This window comes from Pezoporus wallicus, unplaced genomic scaffold, assembly GCF_028554395.1.
Source record: "Pezoporus wallicus isolate ANWC-B61680 ecotype Strahan unplaced genomic scaffold, APGP_CSIRO_Pwel_v1 contig_7237, whole genome shotgun sequence".
In the NCBI taxonomy this organism is placed as follows: domain Eukaryota; kingdom Metazoa; phylum Chordata; class Aves; order Psittaciformes; family Psittacidae; genus Pezoporus; species Pezoporus wallicus.
The window spans coordinates 851,070-862,315 of NW_026635802.1; positions in this window are offsets into that span (position 1 = coordinate 851,070).

Consider the following 11,246-nt stretch of genomic DNA (forward strand, 5'->3'; position numbering starts at 1 on the left):
CCCAGGGAGGCTGTGAATGCTCCGTCCCTGGCAGTGGTCAAGGCCAGTTGGATGAAGCCTTGGGTGATATGGTTAAGTGTGAGGTGTCCCTGCCCATGGCAGGGGGGTTGGAACTAGATGATCTTAAGGTCCTTTCCAACCCTAACTGTTCTATGATTCTGTGATTCTATCTCCAGAAGGTAAATGGTCAAAAAACCCATGGATGCACCTATATTTTGGCCAGGGAAGCTGAGTGAGGGAGCAAAATGCTTGAGGTTGACTCCATCACATGGGCATGAAACCCACCAAAGAGGGAATATTTGTAACCAGAGAACTGAACTATTTTGGTACGAGCATGGAGGCTGCAGATACCTTCAGGTCAGTCCAGGTTAGGAGGCAGAAAGGCTCAAGATGGCCTAGGGACCCAGTTCCCTGGGGACCACACAAAGCAAATGCCAGGGCAAAACCTTACAGGAGAATTCTGCCTTCAGCATGAATAATATAAAAGGATCTGTTCCACTGAGATAGATAGACTGTGTAGGAAACTATTACCTATTACACTTCCCTGGAAATAAATACTTGGCTACTACTTTGGAGTAAATAGAGATGAGAACTTAATGGTCCTTAAGTGCTTTTCATAGTCAAAGCATCCCAAAGCGCTTTCTTGTAATTAAGGCTGGATTGCAGTCAGGAGGCAAATGATCCCCTTTTAGTCATACTCCCAAATACCCATCATTTTTGCCTGCAAGTGAGCAAGGGAACGATTGGGTGGAGTGGAACAATTTCGACTACAGATTTTGGGAATTATTCTGGTAAAGGACGGCAGCCCCAGGGTAAGATTTTGATGAGATGTCTACAACCAGAACATCTCCGTTCAGCTGCGCTGTGATTGACAGCCCCATTGCTGAGCTCATCTCTGTGACTTTAAAGGTACCCATCTCTGTTGTGTTCTGGGACAGTTGAGACGCTCAAGGGTATGAAGACATCCTCATGGAGGTGGTAGAGATAACACCGGACCTCAGGAGAGCTGTGCCCCTTTGATGCACTCAGGATGGGATGGGATATCCTCAGACATCCCTAATGGCACTGGACACTATATTTGATCCCTGCATGCCCAAGCTGTCTTTCACAGCATCTACAACTTTACCTCCCCAAATAGCTCAAGGTATAGCCAGTCCTACACCACACCGGAGCACCCTATACCTGGTGGGACCAGCCCAGGTGAGAAGTTTCCTGTTGCTGTGGTTGTGTTCTTCTTCTGCTCCCCATAAAGATATGACGAGCATCAGTTTTCCAAAATCTAGTTCACTCTCTGGTTTAGCTTCATCCTCACCACCAACCTTTGGAGAAAAGGATGGAAATAGGTATGAGCATTATAGTACTGCTACTGTGCCCAGCTGTGTTTTCCCAGTACTGCTGGATATCATACCACTGTGATACCCAGTATCTTCACACAGTAAAACCTGCATGAAGCACTGCATTTTCCACAGGCTTCCCAAAGTGTGCTCCTGGGATCACAGCTTTGCCTGGCAGCACTGGGGAACAAGTAGCTCTAGCAAGGCTCTTGGATAGCAAGAGGTAAATGAGGCACAGGAGAAGCACATTCACCCTGCCATGCGTGCTGCCAGGCGATCACCTCCCTCTTATCCTATGCAATAAATCACGGCTGAGCAGCACAAGCTGTTCCTGTCATCGAAATGCGGAAAGAAACACTCCTCTTGGCACCAGGGATGTGATAATGACCCTGAATTAGAGCTGTACATCTCCACCACCTGATTCTTCTGCTCCTGTGGGTGCAGCCTGATGTTTCTCCTCCTGGCTGTTGCAGGAACAGATCCAGGTCTTGCTCATGCAGAGGCAGAATTTAAAGGAGCAATGGCCTGTCTTTCAAAGCAGCCTATGACAAGAGGTTTCAAGTACCTGATGGCCGCAGCTGCCCCGTGGAACCCAGGGGCAGTTGCGCATCTGCAGGCAGAAGCAGGGGCAGCCCATCACTGCTGTCACATCAGGGGATGAACAGAGGATGGCTGTGGTGTTCTGGGTTGTGTCAAGGACACGCAAACTCATTAAATTGTTAACATGGTCTCAGGAGTGCTTTTGGCCCGGGAAGCAGCAACACCCCTGATGGTTCCCAGCTTTGTGCAGCCCAGGGCAGGGATTAGGGCTGATGAGAGTTTGGGACCCCGTATAACATCCCCAAATCCCCTGTGGCCTGTGCATGAGGCACATAGAGTTCGATACCAAGCCCAGGCACCAGGCACTGCAAAACCACCCTAGACTCTAATACTAATAATTTGGGAAGTGGTTTGAGTGGCTTCCTTTAAAAATCTCATTTCCCAAATCCTTTGATGTATGTCTTTTTAATTCCTTCTGAAATTCAAAGGGAGAGGCTTGAATACAGACAGACCAAGATTTCAGATACCAGCTCCTGTCACTTGGCTTCTAAGTGCTTTTGTAAGGGACATTCATCCACCACTGAGCCTAACAAATCCAGGTTCTTTAAGGAGAAGTTAAATATTTGTACTTGCTGCAGCAGGAGCAATCACACATGCTGCCTGAAAAGGAGCAAGAACAATCAGTAATATTACAGAGCAGGAAAGACGAGATTCGGGGCAGGGGGGTTAACTTGTGAAGGGATCTGCCAGAGCTCTGAGCATGCAGGAGACACTGCCAAGTTCAGTCCAATAAAGCAGAGGGCCAAAACTACAGCTGGACCCCACTCCTTTACAAGCCTTAAGGAAAGCACTGCTGGTTTTGTTTTCATTAGTGCTTGCCATAATAAGGGAGATTCATCCGGTTGCAAATCGGACTTCTAGATAGCAGTGGCGTAAAACAGCTCCTGTTTGTCGTTGCTTATCTGTGTGCCTGCAAGCAAACACTAAGGACAGAGGGCAAGGCTGCGTACATGCCGTTTTACCATTCTCAGCCTACGAAACTTCCTTAGCAGTGGGTGATAAACGGGTATTTCTTCAGTTTGACAATGACATCCAGTGGCTTTTGGGGAGAAGAAGAGTGCATTCACCCAAAAAAGGAGGGTTTTGCCATTTTGCTATAATACTGCTATTCCATTGGTGTGTGCAGGGTCTAGGAGAGATGGGGCACAGGTAGTTTAAAACGGAAAAAGAGCTCAAACTCCTTCATTCATAAATGACCATCTCGTACACAGCAAAAGGGGGAGAGGGACGGGTGACCGATTCCCCATGTATTCCTAGAAGATGGTTTTGTAGTTCATCAGAAGACAAATCTTGCTTTATAGTGAACGTATGTCTTCCTCTCTTCCTCCTTCCCTCCTTTCACAGACCCTGCTGTGTGTCTAATAGGAGCACAGCTTTTATTTGGAAACGTTATACACTGAGACAGGCTTTCCCCGGCAATGCGTAGCAGCGCAGGGGATTGTTTTACACTGAATTTATTGCTTCCTCACCCTCCAGAAATGCCCTTTTCTGTGCACTTCCTCTTACAAAACTGATTTTAAAAATAACCATCCTGCACAGAGTGAATTTAAGAATAAGTTTGACGGATCGTGCTTTCTGTGGGTTGAGTTTGCCAATACACTTGAGGCAGATGCCCTCTGTACGAGCAGCACTGCACTGAAGCTGTTTGTTTATAGTATAGGATAGAATAGAATGGAAATACACTATTTCAGTCAGAAGGAACCTACAATGATCATCTAGTCCAACTGCCTGACCAATTCAGGGCTGACCAAAAGTTAAAGCATGCTACTAAAGGGCATTGTCCAAATGCCAAGGGCAATATCATAGCTTTAATGGGATACAGGTTAAAGAATCTATGAAAAGCCTAAGTTAGTCATAAGCTGGATGTCCTCACTCACGTTTTGTCACTTACGCACTTATATTTATGCAGGTCTCTAGCCTCTGGCATGATGATAGACAAGCACCTTGCAAACATAATAAATTAATCCTTACAGCTATTGCAGGTGTCAGGAAAACACAAGCCATTAAGAGAGAATATGCCATGGCACAGACTGATAAAGGGCTAATGTCCCCCAATATCTCCTACTCCTCCGGAGGCACCCAACCTCAGAGTGGATTTGTGAGAACCCTCTGTGGACAGGCATGCCTCTGAGGGGGGATTTAAGGCAGTCCCTTGGCATTTCCTTGTTGGCTTTCCTTCATAAGATGCAAACAGTTGTGTGACTGCTGGCAAGCCTCTGAATCTGCTGTACATCCTGGATCCATCCACAAGCCCCATCTTTCACCTAATTTGGGCAAAACAGGGCTGAGTTCATCCACACAGACACTGGGTAAAACTTCCAAGAGAGGGTAACACTCAATGCCATGCACCTCCAAGAGATTGTGCTCACCCAGAGCTACTCTCAGTAGGCAGACCTGGTGGCCTGAAAACAAGACTCAGAATAATTAATGCAAAAACTACTCCCCATTTCTAGCTTTGCAGTGTAATTCTTGCACCACCGAGACCTTCCGCCAATGTAATTATTTCTAAAGCACCTTCCATCAGAGGCTTTTCAATGGGCTGTAGCTGAACAGTCTCAGGAATTAGGCAAATGCAGCCTGCAGTTTGCTGGCGAAGCAAGGGAAGGTGCAGCATCAGCAAATACACCTCTGAGCTGGGTCTTGAACAAGCAAGTTCATTTTGCATCTCTGCATCTGTCTGAAACAGACTGCGAAGGATCAGCTTGTTGCACTTTGTTCTAAGTACATTCACTAAAGGCAAGACTAATTAAAGAGGAGTGTTCGTTTACTGCTGTCACACTGTACTGTTTAGGTGGTGCATGTCAGACATGATGCAGAACCGCTTGTACAACATGGCCCATGAGCTAGGAAACATGCCTTTTGTTCAGTCTTTCCATCTCTGTGTATGTTTCTCAGGATGAAAACCCATTCATAAAGCTCACATACATGCAAATGCACCTCCTCCTATGCAAATCAGCAATCAGCTTAATTTCCACTCCCAGGAAGTCAGCATTTAATATGTAAAATCCAACAGTTTTCCAGTTCCCCTGATTAAGTGCACAGCGAGATGTCCAGCTGTGCACAGAATGGCACCAGTGGGGAGCTCAGAGGATGAGAAGGGTCTGGCTCTGTCTGCAACAAGAATGAGGAGCAGAACTGGAGTTCTAGCACTTTTCATCCTACTCACATGTTGAGGCAATAGGCTGCAGTCATGACCCATTTGCTTCGATAAGGGTTCCACCACAAATACGAGAGTAGTGCACCGGGTGGCCCTGATTAGCAGTCATCTGAGGCAATTTTGTTGTTTGACCTGAGTCAAACGATAACATATTTTACACCCAAGCTGTGCCGTGCCTCTGCAGAAACAATGTGTGTGGTTTTGGACAGTGGAAGCTGCCATTAATGGCTTTAAGCTGAAAGAGCATAGATTTAGATTAGGTATTAGGAAAAAGCTCTTTCCTGTGAGGGTGGTGAGGCCCTGGCACAGGTTGCCCAGAGAAGCTGTGGCTGCCCCATCCCTGGCTGTGTTCAAGGCCAGGTTGGACAGGACTTGGAGCAGCCTGGTCTAGTGGAAGGTGTCCCTGCCCATGGCAGGGGGTTGGAACTGGATGGTCTTTCTGGTGCCTTCCAACCCAAACCATACTGTGATTCTCTGCATTTTGTAGTACAAAAACCCATGCCCATGCCAACAGTGTTACTCGAGCACATTCTCTGCCTCCACAAGATCTCAAAGATTGCATTTGAAGGTTTGCATGCCTGCTAAATTCTTATATCCAGCCATATTACAAGATCATCTTTAAGGACTTCTTATACTAATCTATCAAATAAGGTATGTCTGAATTCATGATTAATACAATTTATCTACATTCATAACCCATTAAACTGATGAAAAATGTTCTCTATGTGGGAAAGAGGGGGAGCTGTGAACTGTTCAAGGTAGAGCCCAAGGATACACAAACAACTCCATGCTGCGTAGTTCCCACAGGGCCACGAAGCAGAAAGTACCCTGATAAACTTGGAGTGCTCTCAGGTCAAGTCAAGAACAAAGTAGTACAAATCCAGGCTCAAGAAGCCAACACTTCAGACTAGCAAGTGTTGATGCACATGTTGTATTCCCTTGTAAGAAGTCTGTCTGTCAAACCAGCTGTCTGCTAATCCATGTAATATGAACTGGTCTTTGTCAGCTAGATAAAAAGAGTAATAACAAACAGGCAGAAGCATAACCACTGAGGGTGGTTCAACCTTGGCTGGATACGTTAAACTGACCTTGGCTGGACATGCTGATCTTTTTTAGGATCCTTTTCTGCTCCTTGTTCCCTGCTGAATGAGTTTTCCTCTGCCTGCCCATAAGTGCTGGCTCTCGGTGGCAGGAGGGGAGGTAGGAAGCGGGGATATGGCCAAGGGATGTGCTGCAGCTGGAAGAAACCTGGACTGTCTCTGAGGAATGGAAAAGGTCCCACAGTTACAGAAGGGTTGAGGTTGGAGGTCTGAAGGACACCTGGTCCAGCCTCCCTGCTCAAGCAGGGCTACCTGGAGCTGGTTATGTCCAGACAGTTTTTGAATGGAGATTCCACAATGTCCCTGGGCAACCTGTGCAAGTGCTCAGTCACCCTCACAGTGAAAATCTGTTTCCTGATGTGCAGAGGGAACCACCTGTGTTTCAGTTTGTACCCATAGCTTGCGGACCTGTCACTGGGCACCACTGAAAAGAGCCTGGCTCCATCCTCTTTGCACCTTCCCTTCAGATACTTACATGCAGTGAGATCCTCCCTGACCTTTCCTTTCTCCAGGCTGAACAGTCGCAGCTCTCTCAGCCTTTCCTCATATGTGAGGTGCTTCTGTCCCTTTGTTATCTTTGTGACCCTTAGAGGACTCTCTCCAGCATGCCCGTGTCTGTCTTGTACTGGGGAGCCCAGAACTGGACCCAGTACTCCAGGTGTGACCTTTCCAGTGCTGAGCAGAGGGGAACAGTCACCTCCCTTCACCATGCTACGCCTTATGCAGCCCAGAGTACCATTTTCCTTCTTTGAGGCAAGAGCACACTGCTGGGTCATGTTCAGCTTGGTGTGTACCAGGACTGGTCATCTGCCCAGGTATGACAATGGAATCCACCATCCATGGAATAGGTACAGCAGTACCAGAACCTTCTCCATATAATCCCAACAGTCCTCTTTTACAAATCATTTTAATTTTACTGGAAGCCATAAAATGTTCAGTGTGATATTTCAGCACTGAGACCTTCCTTAAGCCATTGAACACTTTTTCCCCCTTACATCATAGATCATTTTTAGCTTCCAGTTAGTTTTGGCTGGGAGGTGAGAAAGTGGCCTCTTAACCAGTCTCTTCACTCACTACATTCATCATTCTTGTTAGACCTGGCAAACTCACTCATTTTCTATTGCTAATTTATTTTTCCAAAGACTTTATGTGTTCCCTACATGCAATTTTGCTGAAGAACACTGTTGTTTGTTTATTGTCCTCTTGGACATCATCCCATTTAGCTTGAGTAATTGTCTGTAATCTGTACTCTACAGCAGTGTGTATGGTATCATACACATTTTGTAGCTCAGTGGCTTTGATATTGGGCTGTGTTGTAATGCCCAAAGGAGAAATAAATTACACTGAGCATGATGAATTACAGCTGTTTTCAGAATTCCTCCACTTCAGGCATTGTTTTAGCACACAGCTCTTAAGGGATTGTCTGTGTTTTGCTCTGGGCTCTACATATGTGGTTTGTGGAAGAGGGGAACCTAAGGGACATATGTGAATGGAGAGAGGGGAGATCAAGCATTGGGACTGGGAAACTGTTCCATGTACAAGAACTTGCCAGCATGAAAAACACTTGAATTTAGGAGTTAGGAGTTTAGCTGTAAGGGAAGGAAATGAAAAAGCATGGAGATTGACATTAATGGCTATGAGAAGGCTGATCGCAGTATTACCCTGGAGCTCAAATTGTGAAGCTTGGCTTGAGATGCCCAGGTCTAGAGCTGCCCTCCAAAGCACAACATCTTACCTACCACTGAATCTCAGAGGCCCACAGCCCTTCAGAGTCTATGAAATTTGTTTCACAAAATGAACAGTCTTGGAATCCAGGATTCTTCCTCTTTGAAGGAGCATCTCAAGCCAGAGCCATCCCAAGGTTTCTCTTAAGTGTAGGCAAAAAAAGGGCTTCTGTGTTCCAAGTAAACAAAATAGGACATCTTTCACACCAGAAAACCAACTCAAGCATCCCTGTTTGTGTCTATATGTCAAAACTCTTACACTCTGAACCAGAGAGGTCTCATTCATGCTGCCAATAGAGTACGGTTCCTTGTCCATACTGACTTTCCAAGCCACACATAAAAGGTGCTATCAGGAGCATGGGCTGGTGCAAACCAGCATTGTCAGACTGTGCTATCATTCAACTGAAAAAGCACGACAATGCCTCAGTTGGTGCTCTAGTACTGTTTAGTTACTTGGAGCTCTGCTAGTGTTCAGTTAATCAGTGATCTAGCACTGTTACTTAATATATAGCCTTTTTGACCCTGTTCTCAGAGTATCAGAATTATATATTCTGATTTTCTGGGTGAGTAGATTATTTTAGGAGCAGATTATTTTAGGAGTGATGGGAAGGATAAGGGAGGTTGTGAAGAAAATGATGGATAGTAGGCAAAGGTTCCAGGACTATACAAGCAAATAAGATTTGGGTGGACTTGATGATATCCATAGGGAGCTACTGAGCCCAAAGATGAGGATATAGTCATCTTTCCAGGAGGTCCTAAAGCAAAAACTGACTTCCAGACATTGGGAGTGTTTACTTTTTATGTTTATTGTGCAGTTTTATGTCCGCTCTGCTCTACACCTTTCCTTAGCATCTGCTATTGACTGTTGTCACTAGGGTATTGGCTAGATGAATCTTTGACATGATGCAGTTCAGGCTATAGAGATCTTTATTTATTAACTATTTCTCTAGAAATGAAAGCCTCAGTTTTATTTTTACAGTTCCTTTTCTTCTGTGTAGCAGCAATTCAACATAAAATCTCTATTCAGGCTACTGTTAAGCACATTGTTAAGTGAAGTATGTGCTAATGTAAAGCACATGCTCCTCAGTAGAGATGGTTTTAAATGTATTAAGTAGGACAAGAGAAGATTCCTTCCAATGCGCACAAGAGTATTTAATTTTTCATTATTTTTTCTCTATATTCATTTTTTTTTCATACCTGAGTTTGAATTGATCAACACACTAATAAACCTATAAATATTCCTAGCTTATCATTATTTATCAACAAGTTAGGACAACATGAGCAGAAACCCTTCTGTTATACAAGTAAAAAAGTCTGTAAATTCACTATTCTGAGAACACTGACATTACCTTGATCTAATGTACAGTTCTTCATAAATATACTAGAGTGCCCTTAATCATCAATAAATGAGGATCAAGGGACAAATTACTTCACTCTCTCCTCCTCTTTTTATTGCTACATAAGCCTTTAGAAAGGTGAACAAGATGGGAAATGGCTAATTTGTCAGATCATGCTTCTTACCTCTTTATCTGGAAGCATATCATTGAAGGTTCATCTAAAATACATCTGACTCAACAGAAATACTTAGCAAGAAGGAAATTTAAAACCAGTAAGTGAGAAAAAATCACATTTCAATGCTGGAAATGTACAACGACATGAAGTAATGCCAGTGTATTAACTTTAGGTTGGTCTCATAAAATACACACATTTAACACATATTTACTGGTGTTTTACATGACAATGTTTGGTGGAAAGGGCAAGTGACCGAGTAACACTAAAGTTAGCATACACTGTGATATACACATACATGGAAAATGTTTAAAATTGAGAAATCCAATTTACTACCACTTCAGGCTTCTTTCAGTCTGAGCAAATAATTTAAGTGTCTGCAGGAGAGAGCATCTGATATTCACTGTCTTAAACTGAATCATCTTTGTAACACAGCTACGATAAATGCAGTGTCCACTGTGGGTGAACCTTACTGAACACACAGCAACTTCTGTGTTCATGTCTAAGTCATTCTTCTCTTAAACAGTTGTTTTCCCACGTGATTCTTAAAAAAAAACAAAAAACAAACCACTGTAATTTTATGTTAATTAAAAAGTCTAAAATACATATTTACTCAACTTTTTTCTTCTATTTCTAGTGTTGACTGACATATCTAATAGCTAAATATTTTATATAAAAATCTTATTTTTAGGGTTTGATTGTGCCTTTTCTAAAATCTTCCTGAGTTCTTGGAAAACTTGGAGAGAAGCTGAAGGAAATAAGACAGTTAATAATAGATGAAAAAATATTTTTTCCTGTGATGCAATTCAGTTTTCTGAATTAACTTACATCATAATAAACTTCTATCTCCTCCACATATCTCTTATCCTTTTGGAAACTGAAAAAACATTTGAAACCCTCAAGAAATGCAGAAAAAAGAGTGGTTTACCACTTGTATGGCTTCTTGAGGTTAATCTGAGATTAAAATAGCATTTTAGAGCTGATATCATAACAGACGTAGAGTTAAAACAGGATATCCCAGAAAGTGTTAAGATAATGAACATGTGACCTGTGGTGCGTTTTTTTTTCAACCTGGACATTTTAATTGGAGCAATGCACACGTTGTATTAGAGAATACAAAAAAACAGAGCTTCAAGGAAAGCATTTTGCTAGGTAACAGGGTCTTATGCACCTTGTAACCTTATCCAGCTTGCAAGTCAGATGCTGAACACTTGGTTGGCTCACACTACTCAGGGCTGGGAAAAGAGGGCTAACATGATCTCAGCCATTGCATTCCTGGGAAAGGTGCCTGTCACCTCACCATGCCTTTCAGAGTCCAGATGCCGGCACAGGTCCTGGGAACTACATGGTACTGCTTCAGTACACGTTGTATTTGGAGAGTAAACAAGTACATAGAGACCAATGAACTGGGAGATCAGCAACAACAAGTAATCATAGAATCATAGAATCGTTAGGGTTAGAAAGGACCCCAAGATTATCAAACTCCAACCCCCCTGCCATGGGCAGGGACACCTCACACTAAACCATATCACCCAAGGCCTCATCCAACCTGGTCTTGAACACTGCCAGGGATGGAGCATTCACAACCTCCCTGGGAAACCCATTCCAGTGCCTCACCACCCTAACAGGAAAGAATTTCCTCCTTATATCCAATCTAAACATCTCCTGTTTAAGCTTTAACCTGTTACTCCTTGTCCTGTCACTACAATCCCCAATGAAGAGTCCCTCTCCAGCATCCTTATAGGCCCCCTTCAGATACTCGAAGGCTGCTATGAGGTCTCCATGCATCCTTCTCTTCTCCAGGCTGAACAGCCCCAACTTC